Raw genomic sequence first — 17,745 nt, forward strand, 5'->3', positions numbered from 1 at the left:
TAGGTGTTCACATCCCCCTCCAGACAAAAGGCCAAGGCAAGAGTTGGATTATGAATCTTCTGATCAGGCATCTATTTCTTCAGTGTCTTCCTCTGAACAGGAATATTCTTTTCCTCCTTATGAGGATTCCGATGCTGAGGAATCCATTCCATCAGCTTTTCCCCCTGAGGATTTTTCTTTTGGGGAAACTTTACATGACATGAGGGAACATTTTCAATGGGAGGAACAGGAGTACTCGGAATCTAAGAGAAGGCTCAGGGATTTCCTTCTTCCCCAACATAGACCCCTGGCTATTCCTCCTATTTTGGATATTGTGGATGATGCCTTTTCTGAGGCTAATTTATCTCCTGAATCCTTTCCTCCAGCCCTTGCTAAGCCCGACAGATATTACAGGGTCCCTGACTCCCACCAGTTCCTTTACAAAAATCCTACTGCTGATCCAGAAACCATTTCTCAGGGTCCTAAGGGGGGTGTAAGGCTGCCTCTGCTAAAAATCTTATTCCGACAGATAAGGATTCCAGAGCTTTGGAGAGATGGGGCAAAATTGTGTACTTCTGCTACTTTATCGATTTAGGACTTAAAATTGCCAGTTTCATATGCTAAAATATCAGCAATTTCTGTCTGTTATGAAACAAAAGTTAGGTACCATTTCTGCATGTGCAGATAATAAGGAATTACATGATTTGATGCATGCTACTGAAGAAGTGGGGAAGCATGGTTTACACTGTGGTTTTGATGCCTTGGAGGCTTCTTGCAGGGCGGCTGCCTCTGGCACAGTCATTAGAAGACATGCTTGGTTAAAGGAACAAAACTTACCTGATCAAGTGAAAGCAAAGTTACTGGATGCTCATGTTCAGCATAATGTTTTGTTTGGGCCTAAGGCTGAAGAGATGATAAAGAAAATGGAGGATAAGGCAAAATCCATGCAAACGGTTAAGGATTTCTTACAAGTTCAGCCCCCTAGATTTAGCAGAAATTGGCCAACAAAAATTGGTCTTTTCCCAGCTCGGACAGGTCTTAGAGGGGTAGATATAGGCACACCAGAGGGAGGCCTCAAACACAGACCTCGACAATGGAGTGCTTCCACCTCCAGGGGTGGAGAGGACAGACCTCAATCATATAGAAAACAGGCTCAATGACTCCCCCTGCATGGCTCCAGGAACTTCTATCCTGGATGCCCCTCTAGGAGGAAAACTCTCTCTTTTTTAACAAAATTGGACTTGCATAACCCAAGACAAGTGGGTTCTGGATGTAGTTTCAAGAGGTTACAAATTCCACTTTTATACCTTGCCAAGACCAAACGGATGGCCAGACCTACCAAAACAACAATGGTCCAAGGCATTAAACCAGGTGGGATCCCTCATGGCAATGAGGGCCATAGAACTGGTTCCACAATCAGAGACGGGGCAAGGCTTTTACTCAAGGCTCTTTCTAGTTCCCAGAAAGCAAAACTCATGGAGACCCATCCTGGATCTGTCCGTCTTAAATACTTTCCTGGAGATACCAAAGTTCAAAATGCTTACTCTGCAGCAGCTCCTGCCAATGTTGAGCAAAAATGCATGGATGGTGACATTGGATTTAAAGGAGGCTTACCTACACATCCCTATCAGACAGGAGTGCAGAAAATACCTCCTGTTCAAGGCCGGCTCGAAACATTACCAATTCTCTACGCTGCCCTTTGGCTTGTCTACTGCTCCCAGGGTCTTCACCAAGTGCCTGGCACCAGTAGTAGCTTATTGCAGACTCAAGGGTATTCAAATTTACCCTTATCTGGACCACTGCCTTATTCAAGCAGACCGCAAGGATGTTTTACTCCAGCACCTGGAATTTGTTCAAAATCTTCTCAAGTATCTGGGATTCACTGTGAACATTGTCAGATTTGACCCCTACACAACAGATCACTTTCCTTGTGTGCTCTTTTAAACACAACAACCCAGATGGCATTCCTGACATCCGAAAAACAACTACAGCTGGCTTCCACTTTCAAAACCTTGGCTTCCATTACTCAGCTAACTGCAAGGAAATTCCTGCAGGCTTTGGGTTACATGGCCTCCTGCATCCTTCTCATACCAAATGCAAGACTACATATGAGAAAAATACAATGGTACCTAAAAAGTGTATGGTCCCAGCATTGCCACAGTCTAGACACACAGATTGCTGTCTTGCCTTGCCTACAAAAGGAATTCCATTGGTGGACCATGGCATGTCTTCACAACAAAGGCAAAGCCTTCAGTCTACCTCCAGCCAGCCAAGTGTTAACCACGGACACCTCCGATTACACATGGGGAGCCCACTTGCAGGGAAAGGGTCTGCAAGGTTTTTGGACAGAGGATCAGAAGCACCTACATATCAATTTAAAAGAGATGTTAGCTGTTCAGAATGCCCTCTTGGCTTTCAGGGATCTTCTAAAACCAGGACAACTACTGATAAGAACAGACAACACCACAGTTATGTGGTACATAAGCAGTGGGGCTCGCATTCCTACCCCCTTTGCAGACTAGCCATGACTCTATGGAACACAGCACTAGCTTGCAAAGTGGATCTACAAGCTCAGTTCCTGCCAGGGAAACAAAATACTTTGGCAGACAGCCTGAGCAGGAACCTGTCAGACCCGCATGAGTGGATGCTAGACACCCACATATTCAAGACGATTACAGAAGCCTGGGGCTGCCCGGACATAGATCTATTTGCATCCCCCCTCAACCACCAGTTACAGATTTTTTGCACAAGGACTTTTCACAAGCTAGTATGGAAAGTGGATGCACTATCATTCAGTTGGAAAAACCTCAAGGGGTATGCCTTTCCACCACTACCTCTTCTACCACGGGTGTTATTAAAGATCAAGCAGGACAAGCCCAAGATGATGATTCTACTGGCCCCAAATTGGCCTTGTCAATTCTGGTACTCAACACTGAAGAATCTATCTCAAGAAGACATGGTTAATCACCAGCTCCTTATTGAAATACTTAAATCTCTTTCTCTTGATACTCTAGCATTACAATGGTTCAAATCCTACTTAGAAAATAGACAACAAGCAGTACTATGGGAAGGCAACCTATCTTCTCACCTCCCTATTTCCCTTGGTGTCCCCCAGGGCTCCATTCTAGGCCCATTGTTATTTTCCATTTTCATTAATGACCTACACCTAGCAATCCCACATGCTACCTGCATTCAATATGCAGATGACTCCACCATTATTTGCTCAGCTAATACTCCTACCGAGCTACAATCCCTTGCACAAAATGCATTTAATACAGTGGAACAATGGTTTTTAAACTGTTGCCTTCTACTTAACCCTAAAAAAACTAAACTCCTACGTTTTACTCCTACTCGTAGGTCTGCCCCTCTTCACTTTACTCTTACATCCAACAATGGGACTCTGTTGCCTTCTACTTAACCCTAAAAAAACTAAACTCCTACGTTTTACTCCTACTCGTAGGTCTGCCCCTCTTCACTTTACTCTTACATCCAACAATGGGACTCTCATATCTCCTGACACAACCACCAAACTTCTTGGAATAACCATAGATAATAATCTAAACTTTGACACTCATACTAACATCACTATAAAAACAGTAAATAAACTGGGATCCCTTTACAGAATCAAACCCTTCCTTACTCCTTCAACCAAAGTCACTATAGCTAGAACTCATTTAATCACTACCTTACTCTATGCCTCACCCATATACACCAATCTCTCAAAAAACAACCTAAACAAACTTGCTACTGCCTATCACTCCATTGCTAGATTTGCCACAGAATCTCCTTTTAGAACACATCACTGCAACAACCTAAAACAACTAGGATGGCTAGAGTTTCATAACCAGGTACTATCTCAACAACTCACTATTATCCATAAGAGCTTGTACTACCCCACCTATACACTTATACTGACTACCCTCATTACCCCCTACAACAATCTTAAGAACCTACGCTCCTCTAATAAGCCACTTATTACCATCAACAAATCCAACAACTCAGCTGGAGACTCTCTGTTTTCTAACTCTGTAGGCAAACACTGGAACAGGCTTCCCTCTGAACTCCTATCTCTGACCTCCATAAGACTCTTTAAACTAAAAATAAAACAATTTCTCAGTACTCACTGGCTTTGTCCTTGTACTAACCCTGACTAACTGTCTTCCCTGCTCCTAACAAGAGTATATTCCACCTACTTACATCCTCTTGCTGCTTCCTATATATATCTTTATTTCACTGTATCATTTGATACATTTGTATAATTTATCAACTGTATATACTTTTTTATCCTGCTTCCAATTGAAAACTACTAATTTGTTTTTGTATGTATTGCATTGCATATCACCTCAGCATGAGCTAGGTATGCTTTTAATGACAACTGTACCTAATCTGTATGTCTGTAATCTGTTTAGACCCTTTTTAACTACCATTATAATTCTTTGAATTTGAGACAATTATTACAGTCCTATATTGTGTCTGTGTATGGCTGTAACTGCTTAGAGCTATTTTACTACTGTTATACTTCTTTGAACTTGTGATTATTTTTTACTGTATAAAATTATCTGTGTTGGAGCTGTTCTCCCCGGGCCTCTACTGAAAATGGATTTTATTCCAGTTAGACTAGCCCGGTCAACAAATGCAAAATAAATAAATAAATAAATAAATAAAGAACCACCTTGGATTTTGCCTCAGATTCCCAGTCTTTTGTCCCAACACCAGGGCCAGGTTCTGCACTCTCATGTCAAAACTCTCAGCCTGGCGAATTCAGGATCTATGAATAATCCTTCCATTCCCAAAAAGGTCATGGATGTTATCTTAGAAGCCAGATGGCCTAGCACTAGAAAATCTTATGCTGGCAAATGGAAGAGATTTTGCACCTGGATGCATGCTCAGGATTCGGATCCTCTCGTTCCTAATATCCCTCTGATTTTGCTTTACCTAACAGACATGCTACATAAGGGTTTATCCTTCTCCATAAAAATTCATGCCTCAGCTATCTCTGCACATTACAACACAGACCCTCCAATCTTTTCGCATCCACTTCTGAAACAATATCTCTGAGGAGCAAAGAATTTAAGGCCCCCTAGGACACCACCCATACCTGCCTGGGACCTCAACTATGTTCTGGAAAAACTCACTCTGCCTCCTTTTGTGCCTGCTGCCACAACTGATATTAAATATTTATCATGGAAGACAGCTATCCTACTGGCTTTGACTTCAGCCAGGAGAGTCTCTGAGTTGCAAGCACTCATGGCTGTGGAACCTTACATTATTTTTCACCAAGATAGGGTGTATTTAAGGACTAATCCTACTTTCATGCCTAAAGTGGTTTCCAAAGTGGCTTTAAATCAAACTATTCACCTGCCAACTTTTTTCACTAATCCACAAAATAAGGGGGAAAGGATCTTGCATTCCTTAGATGTACACAGACAACTTCGTTTTTACCTGGACGGAACCAAGGATATCAGGAAAACAGAGCAACTGTTTGTTTCTTAAGCAACAAACTCCCAATGCAAAGCCATTTCAAAACAGACCATTTCTAAATGGATTGCGCATGGAATCAGACTTTGTTACTCACATCATGGAAAGCAAATCCCAGGAAAAATTAGGACTCACTCTACCAGAGCTGCTGCTACTTCAGCTGCCTTTCTCAGGGGAGTACCTACCAAAGATATTTTGGAAGCTGCAACTTGGAGTTCAGTGCATACTTTCTCTAAGCACTATAATCTCCCTCTTTACTCTAAGTCTAGGGCAGGCTTTGCTTCTGCAGTCTTGCAGGGCCTTCTAGCCGCCCCTTCTTCTCTGTAACCACCACCCCTTACCTCAGCTTTGGGATTCAACCCTACAGTGATGACTGCAACAGTGAAACATGAACATAGTACAGTTGTGTACACTTACCATAAATGTAGATGTTCGAGTGTCTTCACTGTTGCAGTGTGGGTTACCCTCCCTCCTGTCCCCTCTTATATTTTCACTAGTGTGCTTACCTACTTCACCTTTCTTCTGAGGTGTATTTGCTACAAGCTATGGGGTTTGTGGTGTTTTTTTTTTTTTTTTTTTTTTTTTTTTAGTTTTTACTATTGGCCTTCATTTTTAGGCACCTGACATCTGGGGCAAGAAAAACTGGAGAACATGGTGTCGGCTGGCAGCTTTGTACTCCTGGCGCTCTGACGTCAGGGAGCATGACTGAACAGCCGACGCCGGACCCAGACTTTGGGATTCTGGCCAACCGAGGACTGCCTGCCGGCAGGAAGAACCCTACAGTGATGACTGCAACAGTGAAGACACTCTAACATCTACATTTATGGTAAGTGTACACAGCTGTACTTTGCTGACCCAGAAACCATTTCCCAGGGTCCCAAAGGGGTAAAGGCTTCCACAGCTAAAAATCCAGTTCCCTCTGACAGGGATTCTAGAGCATTAGACAGATGGGGGAAGAAAGTTTACACTTCTGCAACTTTAGCAGTGAGGGCTTTAAATTGCCAGTTTCACATGCTTAAATGCCAGCAATATTTTATGTCTCTTTTAAAACAGAAAATGCTTACAAGTTCAGAACATCCTGACTATAAGGAAATGCAGGATTTATTGCATGCAGCTGAACAAGTGGGAAAACATACTCTGCAATGTGGTTTTGATTCATTAGAGGCTTCTTGTAGAGCAGCAGTTACAGGATCTGTGATACGAAGGTATGTTTGGTTAAAAGAACAAGGTTTTACCTGATCATGTTAAGGCAAAATTATTGGATGCTCCTTTACAGTAGGATATTTTATTTGGTGTTAAGGCAGAAGAGGTATTGAAGAAAATGGAGGATAAGGCAAAATCTATGCAAACAGTGAAGGATTTCTTACAGGTACAGCCACCTCGATTTAGCAGAAATTGGCCCTCCAAAAATTGGTCCTTTCCGGTATCAGACAGACCACAAAGAGGCAGATACAGGCGCCCAAGAGGCAGATCTCAGCCCCAAGGCTCTTACAGGCCACGACAGTGGGGTGCTTCAACCCCAAAAGGAGGGGAAGACCAGTCACAACCTTATAGGAAACGGTCCCAATGACTTCCCCCTTCAAATGCCAAGCGCTTACCTTTTGGAAGCTCCCTTAGGGGAAAAACTAGCACTTTTTTCACAAAATTGGCATACAATCACCCAAGACAAATGGGTTTTGAATATTGTGTCTCAAGGTTACAGGTTCCACTTTCACACTCTACCAAGGTTAAAAGGAGTGCCAGACCTGCCACCAAATCAATGGGCAGAGGCACAAAAACAAATTACAGCCCTCATGGACATGAGAGCTATTCAAAAAGTGCCACAACAGGAACAATGGCAAGGATTTTACTCAAGACTTTTCCTGGTCCCCAGAAAGGACAAAGCCTGGAGACCCATACTGGACCTTTCTACTCTAAATACTTACCTGGATGTTCCGAAATTCAAAATGTTGACTCTTGAGCAGCTTCTTCCCATGCTGGGCAAGAAGGCTTGGCGTGTTACTTTGGACCTCAAAGAGGCATATCTGCATGTCCCTATCAGACAAAATTGCAGAAGATACCTCAGATTCATAGCTGGTCCAATGCATTACCAATTCTCTGCACTGCCCTTTGGCTTATCTACTGCTCCAAATGCCTGGCACCAGTAATTGCTTTTTGCAGACAGCAAGGAATCCAAATATATCCATACTTGGATGACTGCCTTATTCAAGCAGAGAGCAAGGACATTCTTCTACAGCATCCGGCGTTTGTAAAAAGATTGCTAATTTGCCTAGGGTACACAGTAAACGAAAAGAAGTCAAAACTAGTGCCCTCACAAGAGATAATATTCCTGGGTGCCAGCTTAAATGCAACGGCCCAGATGGCTTATCTCATGCCAGACGAGCAAAGACAACTGACTCAGTACTTTCAATTGATGGCAACAAAAACCCAACTCCCTTCAAGAAAAATTCTGCAGGCCTTGGGGTTCATGGCATCCTGCATACTAGTAATACCATATGCCAGACTGCATATGAGGAAATTACAGTGGTACCTAAAAAGTGTTTGGACTCGACACTGTCACAGTTTGGAAGCAGTAATACCACTTATTCCCTGCCTACAACAGGAGTTTCGATGGTGGGCACAGGCATGTCACCTCAACAAGGGACAGCCTTTCACTCTACCCACAGCCAGGCAGACACTAACAACAGATGCTTCGGATTATGCCTGGGGAGCACACATGGCAGGAAAATGTATTCAGGGCAAGTGGGCTGCAGACCAAATGCATCTTTACATCAATCAAAAAGAGATGCTAGCTGTACAAAATGCCCTAACAGCTTTCAAGGACCTTCTGCATCCAGGACAACTACTACTAAAGACAGACAACACCACAGTTATGTGGTACATAAACAAGCAAGGGGGCAGTCATTCTTATACCCTCTGCAGGCAAGCCATGACCTTGTGGAACACAGCTCTAACCAAGTTCATCTGCAAGCACAATTCCTGCCAGGAAAGAAAAATACTCTGGCAGACGACTTAAGCAGAAACATCATGGATCCTCATGAGTGGAAATTAAATCCACAAGTATTCAGCATGATAACCCAAAAATGGGGGAGCCCAGACATAGATCTTTTTGCCTCCCCGATGAATTGCCAACTACAGAATTTCTGCACAAGGACTTGCCACACACAAGCATGGAAAATGGATGCTCTGTCATTCAGCTGGCAAAGCCTAAATGTTTATGCCTTCCCACCACTGCCTCTCCTTTCAACTAGAAACTCCTATGCTGAAAAATGGAAAAGATTCTGTTCCTAGAGCCAAACTTAGGGGTTGGGCACAGCAGTGCCCAATTTACCTCAGATTCTTCAGTACTTAACTGAGATGCTTCACCAGGGCCTTACCTTTTCCTCCATCAAAATTTATGCCTCAGCCATTACACCTCATTACAATACAGAACCACCCCTCTTCTCTCATCCACTGTTGAAGCAGTTCCTCTGTTGAAGCAGTTCCTCAGAGGGGCCAAAAACTTCAGACCACCCAGGAGAGCCCCTACTCAAGCCTGCGACCTCATCTTTATATTGGACAAACTCACTCTACCTCCCTTTGAGCCAGCAACAAATGCAGAGTTGAAATTCCTTTCTTGGAAAACAGCCTTCCTTCTAGCCATCAATTCCCCAAGAAGATGACTGCAAACTAGGAGCCATAGTCAAGTCCCCAAATGATGTGGACATCCTGCAGAAGGGCCTCACTGAGACAGATGCCTGGTGTCAGAGCCATGGCCTCAAGCTCAATGCCAAAAAGTGCAGTGTCATCCCCTTTGGTAAAAACTCTGTACCCATGAACTACCACATAGGCAGCAATCTACTTAACACCGAATGCGTGGTAAGAGACCTTGGGACCCAGGTGGACATTAGTCTCTCCTTTGATAGTCACATCGCCACAGTAGTCAGGAAGTCCTTCTATGTGGCACACCTCATCATAAAAGGGTTCTCATCCAGGAAAAAAGAGGTAATTGTTCCCCTCTACTCGTCACTCATTAGACCCATTATATAGAGAACAACGCCCCTTTTGGAATGTACCTCACAAGACATCTGCAGCAGCTGGAAAGGCTACAGAAGTACCTCACAAAGAGGATTACTGGCCTCAAACAAATGGCCTACACTGAACGCCTCAAAAAAGTCAAGCTTTACTCCATAGCATATTGCGTACTCTGAGGTGATCTCTGCCTAACATATACAGCTATGTCAACCCCAGAGCTGTTGGACATGCTACACCTAAAGAATTCCCAATCCCTCCAAGCTACACGCTCTAGGGACCTAAACCTTGTCACCACAATAAACAGGACACACTGGAGGGATAGATTCCTGTTCCAAAGACTTCCTATACTCTGGAACAAGCTACCCATCGTTGTCAAGCAAAGTTCTTCATTAGCACTCTTCAAGAAAAATCTTGATGAGTGGATGGGAAATGGGAAATACACCCCGGGGATCACTTCTGTGTCTCTGCTGGACAGTGGCACAGAAAAATAACTTTCTTGGGTGGCGTAAGCTGTGGTACCTTGCTGGCTAGGCTTAAGTAGTCCCTTGGGCCGATAGCATAGTACCTACCTATGAACCTATAAGAGTGTCTGAATTACAGGCCTTCATGGCAGTGGAGCCTTTCATCATCTTTCATGCGGACAGGGTGTCTCCTCAGGACCATTCCTTCCTCATGCCCAAGGTGGTATCCAGTGTGGCCCTTAATCAGTCCATTCATTTGCCAACCTTCTTTTTTAATCTACAGAACAAGGGGGAATGAATACTGCACTCATTGGACTTGCACAGACAACTTAGATTTTACTTGGACAGGAGTAAACCTCTCCGGAAATCTGAACTGTTGCTGGTTGCATTTGCTGCAGGGGCAGAGGGGAAGGCCATTTCAAAGCAAACCATTTCTAAGTGGATAGGCCACTGCATTAATTTCTGCTATAAGCAGCATGGAAAACCTATCCCACAAGGGGTTAGGCCACATTCAACCAGGGCTGCATCTACCTCTACAGCCTTTCTCAGAGGTGTCCCTACCAGGGGCATCCTAGAAGCTGCTACCTGTAGTATTGTACATACCTTCACCAAGCATTACCACTTGCCAATTTATTCTAAATCTAGAGCTGGTTTTGCCACTGCAGTCTTATAGCTAGTCCTAATGCTATCTAATTACCTCCTCCCCTCCTTAGCTTTGGGAATCTACCCAAATGTGATGACTGCAACAGTGAAACACGAAGAGCATAGTACAGTTGTGTACACTTACCATAAATGTAGATGTTCGAGTGTATTCACTGTTGCAGTCCTGGTTACCCTCCCTCCAGCCCCCTGACTTCTGTTGACTATACTTCTATTCTTGTTTACTATGTTTAAAGCTTTTTGTTGTATTTACTTTTTTGTTGGAGGTGTAACCTTGTATATAATTGCTTCCCATTATGGGGGCACCTAACATCTGGGTCAAGAAAAACTGATGTAATGGTGTCTGCTGCATGCTTTATACCCCTGACTACCTGACGTCATGGAAGATGAGACAGCAACCGATGCAGGACCCAAGACTTTGATAATCAGAAATAAAATCCAAGTGCAGGCAAAAGTACACAAAACAAATCCAGTAAAACCATGAAAGGTGCACTGAAAGCGACCCAATAAAGCCACGGACAAAGGCAACCAGTATATTTAGCGTTTTATTAAAGAAAAATTCACACTAAAAACACTCCATCTCCATTAACTCTGTTTGAAAATCCGTTTTCATTTCATCACATTTCATCAAATGTGGGTTTGAGTAAAAGACAGCCCTTTTATATGCAATCAAACCTATGACAACAAAAAACATTGAGCCAATCAACATGAATTTCTAATATAAAATAAGTTAATTAAACCTTTCAAATTATAATAAAACCTTAAAATTTATTTATATTAGTATTTATTACCAAAAATATAATGACTATAAAATGAATTTAAAACGCATTTAGATTAAAACAGGATGTTTATGAGTGTAAGTAAATAAAAGTTAATAAAGATTATAAATTCCTTGATTCATTTGTACATCAGTGTCCATGCTCCATCTGCTGGTTAACAGGAGCATATTATATAAATAGGTGTAAAAATCATGGGACATAATTAACAATCTTTTCATGTTTAAATAATAGATAAAATAGTAGAACACTTGTTCCAGAAATTTCATGTTACATAAAAATGTATGTCAGTATAAAAAGTTATGAAACATGTGAACATAAAAATGTATGTCAGTGTAAAAAAGTTATGAAATATGTATGAAGGCTATAATTTAGCTGCTCTCAATTTTAAGAGTGGTGCAAGTGATAAATGTTCATTTAATCCTGGTCTTTTATTGGCCTGCAATGTCACTTGCCACCACAATTCTCTATATTCAATGGTTTCTTCCCACATGCCGCCACGTCCACCAATATTTACTTTTTCTAATACATAGAAAAGAAAGAAGGCATTTGGACATTCCAAAGAATGCTTAAATAAAGCATCGTTATCTTATTTAGTTTGAATGTCATAGGAATGCTCGTAGATTCTTTTCTTTTACCTTCTTTCAGTTTTCCCTATATATAAAGAATGGCATTGGCTGCATGTGGCTAAATAAACTAAACCTGCTGTTTCACAATTACTAAATTCTTTGCTTTTTAACTCAACTTTCCTACTTTCCAAAATACAGGATTCTTTTTTGAAAATATGTTCACATTGTAAACAATGCCCACATTTAAAAGTTCCATGTCTCGTTCTACCATATCCTATTTGAGCGTTATTATTTTGTAATAAGTTTTTCAAATTCCTTGCATTCTTGTAAACTACTTTAAAATTATCTTTAAGCATTTCAAGATTAGTAAAGGAAAGAAATGTATTCCATTCAGTAGTTATCACATTCCTAACCATAGAAGAGGTAGCATTATATTCCAAAATCAGTGCCATATCAAAGGTTTCTCCAATATTTGCATTCCCTGGATAGATATCAAAACCCAACCCTAAAATAGGTTTATATCTACCAGTCCTCTCTCTAATTGCTTCTTTCTCCATTTTCAAAATAAGTTCATCTGGATATTTCCTTTCTTTAAACATTCCATTTAACACAATTAATTCTTTAGTAAAATCGACTGCGTTGGAAGTCATTCTACTAGCTCTAATAAACTGCCCTTTCACTATATTATAGTGAAAGGGATGTGCACTGAAAAAATGCAAGTATGAATTACAATATGAACTCTTTCTGTATATTTTGGAGTTAAAAACAGTTATACTTTGTATACTTCCATATCTAAATATTCTAACTTATCCATCAAAAATTTATAAGCAAATTTTAAAAAGTTAGTACTATTGTTTAAGTATTCAATAAAATTTGTTATCTCTTCCTTGGAAACAATCCATAAAACACAAAAGTCATCCAGGAATCGTTTGAAAAGAATCCAACAGGTTTTATATATAGAATCAAGTACATATTTTTCTTCCCACCTTGCCAAAACTAAGCTAGCATAACTGGGTGCACATATTGCACCCATTGCTACACCTTTAAATTGATGGAAAAATTCACCTTTAAGATAGATATAATTATATTTTAATACTAATTCTGTAAGCTGTAAAAGTACCAAACATTTATCATTTGTCAAAGTGCCATCTTTGTATATTATTTCCTCTAAAAATGCAAGTCCCTCTGGATGAGGGATACTTGAAAAGAGGTCAGTTACATCTATAGTTAAAAATCCTATATTTTCCCTATATAAATCTTTTCAAATTCCTAAGCAAATCCCAAGAATCTCTTAAAATATTTTGTTTTTTCATCCATAAGCTCTTAAGTTTGGTGTCCACATATTTAGCCAATGGTAGTGTTTTTGACCCATCAGCAGACACTGTAAGTCTTAGGGGTGGATCCATTTTGGATCTTTTTTTGTGGTATCCCACTAGCTGTTTCCAACAGACTAGGCCCGGTTTCAGTTATAGGACCTAGTCTGTCCCCTTGCTTTCCTTGTGTCTTTTAAATTTACCGGGTCTAAGTACCGTTTAAATTAGAGGTATTAGTCCTTTCTCCCTTGTGTTTTTGTCTAAGGATCGTTTAACTTAGAGATTTTGTGGTATTTGTGTGTTGTAGTTTTTTCCCGCCTTGTGACTGTTTGACTGTTGGTCCTTTTATTCAATTTGATTGTCTTGGTGCTTTTTTATTGTTAGTTAACTATGTCCAAGGATACTAAGGAGCACAAGCCCTCAGGCTTCAAGAAGTGCTCCAGGTGCAATTACAAAATGTCCATTACCGATGGACACTCCGTCTGTGTATATTGTCTGGTAGTGATTCATCTCCATGAGTCGTGCAGCTTCTGTCATGCTTTTAGACCACGGGTTCTTCAGGAAAGAAAGAATAAATTGATTTTCAAAGGACTTTTGAAACCCTCCTTCGAGGAGGGTCTGGAGAGTGCTTCCAGCTCTAAGGCTAAATCTTCTAAATCAAGAAAGAGATCTCCGACTCCCATCAGTCTCCTTGGAGCCACCGGAGAAAATAGCAAAGTCTGCTTCGACATCCACGGCTCCATTGTCTTTGGGGCTGCAGGAAGTGTCAGTTGTTATGGAATCTGCTTCTGCTCCAGTTTTCTTGGAACCTGTTCGGAGCCGATCACCTAGCATTAGGCCAGTATCCCCTCCTCGCAGGTCCCCTTCGGAGAGGAGGTCTCGATCTCATTCTCTATCCTCTAAATCCTCCAGGACCTTATCAGATGTTGATGTCGATACAGTGGTGCAGACACATCTTCAGTCACCAGCTCTGGCAAAATTGTTCTCGGCTCCGACCCAGTCGGCTCCGGAGCCGGTCCCTCAATCTGCTTAGATACTTCCTCCTCCTAGCACACCTCAGCTTTCGGAGTCTGAGTGCTCGGCTCCGCGTGATGTCCCTAGGTCGGTTCTGACAGCCCCTCCTGGCTTATCGTTACCGACGTCAGCTCCGACCCCGTCGGCGCCGTCCATGGGGTTCAGGACTCAGGATTCTTTGGTCGAACCTGAGGGAGAGGCTTTGGGACACCTCTCGGCTCCTAGTCTCCCCTCTCGGTGCTTCGGCGCGGGGAAGATTGACTCCTGTCGTGGCTTCGGAGGCTGGTCGTTCTTCTGACTTTGGGGGGGGGGGCCGCAGCCTGCAAGGCCATGCGGAGCTCGCTGGCCAGGTCGTCAGCGGCATCATGTGGGTCGGTCATTCTGTCCCCTACTACACTGGTGCAGGTCTCTGATCGCCATCTATCTCTAGACAGCGGAGCCTCAAGGCCTCAGGGTACCCCCATGAGTGGTCCCCACATTTCTGAGGGCCCCTCATTTTTTTTGCGTGAGGAGCCACCCAGAAAGAAGACGTGCAAGAGGAAGCACATAGATTCCCAGGATGAGTCTCTCACATCAGACACCGACCTCGAGGAATCAGAGGGATCCCCCAAGTCATCCTCTGAGGATGTTTCTTTCTCTGACATCGTAGAGATTTTGAAACAGAGGTGACTGGCCTTCCAAAGCCCTCTCCGAGGAAGAGTCGGTCTTCCTGAAGGCCTTTGGTGCTCAGCCCTCTGCCTCCTGGGTATCTCCACCCTTCGAGCTTCTGGATTTGGTTTGTCGATGGGTGTGGGGAAACCGCTGACTCTGTGGAACCAGTCCTCAGGAGACCCAATAAATTCCTATCTGCTCCTCCTGATAAGGAATTTCTGTCCAAGGGAGTCCCTGTGGATGCCATGGTGGTGGCAGCTGCCACTCAGAAGGAATTAGCCGAGACTTCTTCCACCGTCCATCCCCCTAACAAGGAGTCTAGGACCATGAACTGGTACGGGAAGCGTATTTTTTCTTCAGCGACCTTTACCTTAAGGTCACTGAATTATTTATCACACTTTACACGGCTCCAGAGAGATCTCCTCAAGGAGCTTGGAGATGCTCTCACGGGTAACGTTTGAGGCGGTGGCTCAGACAGTCAACGCTCAGTTATCTTCCTTCAATTCCATTGCAAACTCCTCCATGAGGCTAATTTCCTATGTAGCTGAAGGAGCAAGTAGGGCAGCAAGTTCAGGAGTTGCTCTTAGGAGGCAGGCCTGATTGCGCCTTTGTCATTTCGCGGAGGCCTTCAAGACTTCATTCACTGACGCCCCTTTTGATGGTTCCTCTTTGTTCGGAACCAAGGTGAAAGAGACACTTCCCAGCTGCGAGCAGGAGGAGGAGGGAAAAACTGTCTGCCGGAGGAGTCCGTTTTTCCCTTCCCTCTAGGCCTTATCCCAATGCCCAGAAGGGTGGAAAACTGTGGTTCAAGAAATCAGAGGCTTTTCCCGGTGCACAAGGTGAGCCCCCCTCCAGAGGCAGGGGAGGGGGTGGTTATTCAGGGAGACGCCGCCCTAGGGACAGAGGAGGCCCCCGCAACTCGGGAGACCGTAATTCCCTTTGTCGTTCTCGCTACCGCCGCTCCTGATGGGAGGCCTGACTGTGCATTTCTGGAGCCAGTCGGGGGCGAATCTCATTATACCCAGAGGCCTGGCAAGACATCACCCAGGACCAATGGGTTCTACGAATAATTTCCGGAGGATATGTCATTCCCTTCTCGTCAAATCCCCCTCCAATCAAGAAAATCCCGGATGTTCCACCCAGTCAAAGGGATTACGCAGCTTCAGAAGTGTCAAAGCTGCTAGAAAAAGGAACCATCCAACATGTCCCCTCAGACCAGATCGGATTAGGGACTTACTCCAGATTCTTTTTGGTGCTGAAAAGGACAGGGGACCTGAGACCCATATTGCATCTCAGTCAATTGAACACCCATGTGCCAAAAGTCCAAGTTCCGAATGGTCACTTTGCAGTCTGTTCTCCTATTGTTGGGAAAAGAAGTGTGGATGTGCTCCATCGACCTCAAGGATGCTTACTACCACATAAAGATGGACAGGGCATCCAGAAGTCACCTATGCTTCTGGCTGGGAGCCAGTCATTTTCAGTTTGAGCCCTGCCCTTTGGTCTCGCCACAGCCCACAGGGTGTTTACCAAATGCATGGCAGTGGTGACTGCTCACCTGAGAAGTCAGGGATTCCAAGTGTTTCCATATCTGGAAGATTGGCTCCTTACTGCCACCACCAGGCATCTACTACTTCAGACCAGGGACGCTGCTATCAACCTATGTCAACAGTTGGGCATCACATTGAACTGGGAAAAATCTGCCTTGTTGCCCTCACAGCATGTCACTTTTATAGGCACCGAACTAGACACCGTCCTCATGCGGGCATTTCTACCACAGGAATGTTTCAGAGTCCTACAACAACAAATTCACGCCTTGCTCCCTCTGAGAAGAGCGAAGGCAAGATGGGTCCTCCAACTGTTTGGGTCAATGGCTGCTACAATTGTTAATCCCTCTGGCAAGGTTACATATGAGGCTCCTTCAGTGGCTACTCTCTGCCCAGTGGTCTCTTCAGCGTCTTCCACTTTCTCACCCTATTCTACTCAGACATGTGCAAACAGGATCTCAGTTGGTGGCTTTGCACCGACCTGAATGCGGGAAAGCCCTTCGTTCCTGCACCCCCGGTTGCCACAGTTGACCACGGATGCCTCCCTAATGGGGTGGGGGGGGCATTATCTAGGCAGGACAATCCAAGGCACGTGGCAAGAGCACGAGATGCATCTGCATATCGATGTCCTGGAGATGAGAGCTGTGCTATTAGCATTGCAAGCACTCCAGAGTTTGCTTCCTCTCTGGGCTATTGCAATCCACTCAGACAATATGTCGGTGGTGTGGTATCTGAAGAAGCAGGGAGGAACCAAGTCTTACCCCCTTTTGCAGAGAGGCCATGCAAGTGTGGTAGTGGGCAGTGTCTTCCCAACGTTTTCTGGTATCAACGCACATTCCGGGGAAGTCCAATGTGATCGCAGACAGGCTAAGCAGAGCTATTCTGATGCCTTACGAGTGGTCCCTGAACTGTCAAGTTGCGGAACATATCTTCCGCAGGTGGGGTCAGCCTTGCTGCGACCGTTTTGCCAGCCCCCTCAATGCCAAATGCAGCAGCTACTTCACGTTGATTCCCCCCTCAGGGGGAGTCACCCAGGGACTCTCCTAGTTCACGATTGGCCCTCTGGTCTACTATATGCCTTCCCTCCAGTTCCCTTGCTGTGAAAGGTTATTCAGAAACCGCAATCCTTGTGAAGCAGAATGAATACTGATTGCCCCACACTGGCCTCGTCAGATTTGGTTCCCTTTTCTCCATCCCTATCTTATGGACGCTCCTTGGATTCTGGACCCACAACCAGACTTACTGACACACATGTCAGGGCAGCTCCATCCCTCTCTTTGGACCCT

General features: G+C 43.8%; 1 protein-coding gene across 1 annotated transcript in view; it reads left to right on the forward strand.

Annotated features, from left to right (window-relative positions):
* GIGYF1 (GRB10 interacting GYF protein 1) overlaps positions 1-17,745 on the forward strand; it is a gene marked incomplete in the record, with an annotated part of 2,892,461 nt that overhangs the window by 1,536,349 nt on the left and 1,338,367 nt on the right.

This window comes from Protopterus annectens, chromosome 7.part0 (assembly GCF_019279795.1).
Source record: "Protopterus annectens isolate FY-2018-M chromosome 7.part0, PAN1.0, whole genome shotgun sequence".
Classification (NCBI taxonomy): domain Eukaryota; kingdom Metazoa; phylum Chordata; order Ceratodontiformes; family Protopteridae; genus Protopterus; species Protopterus annectens.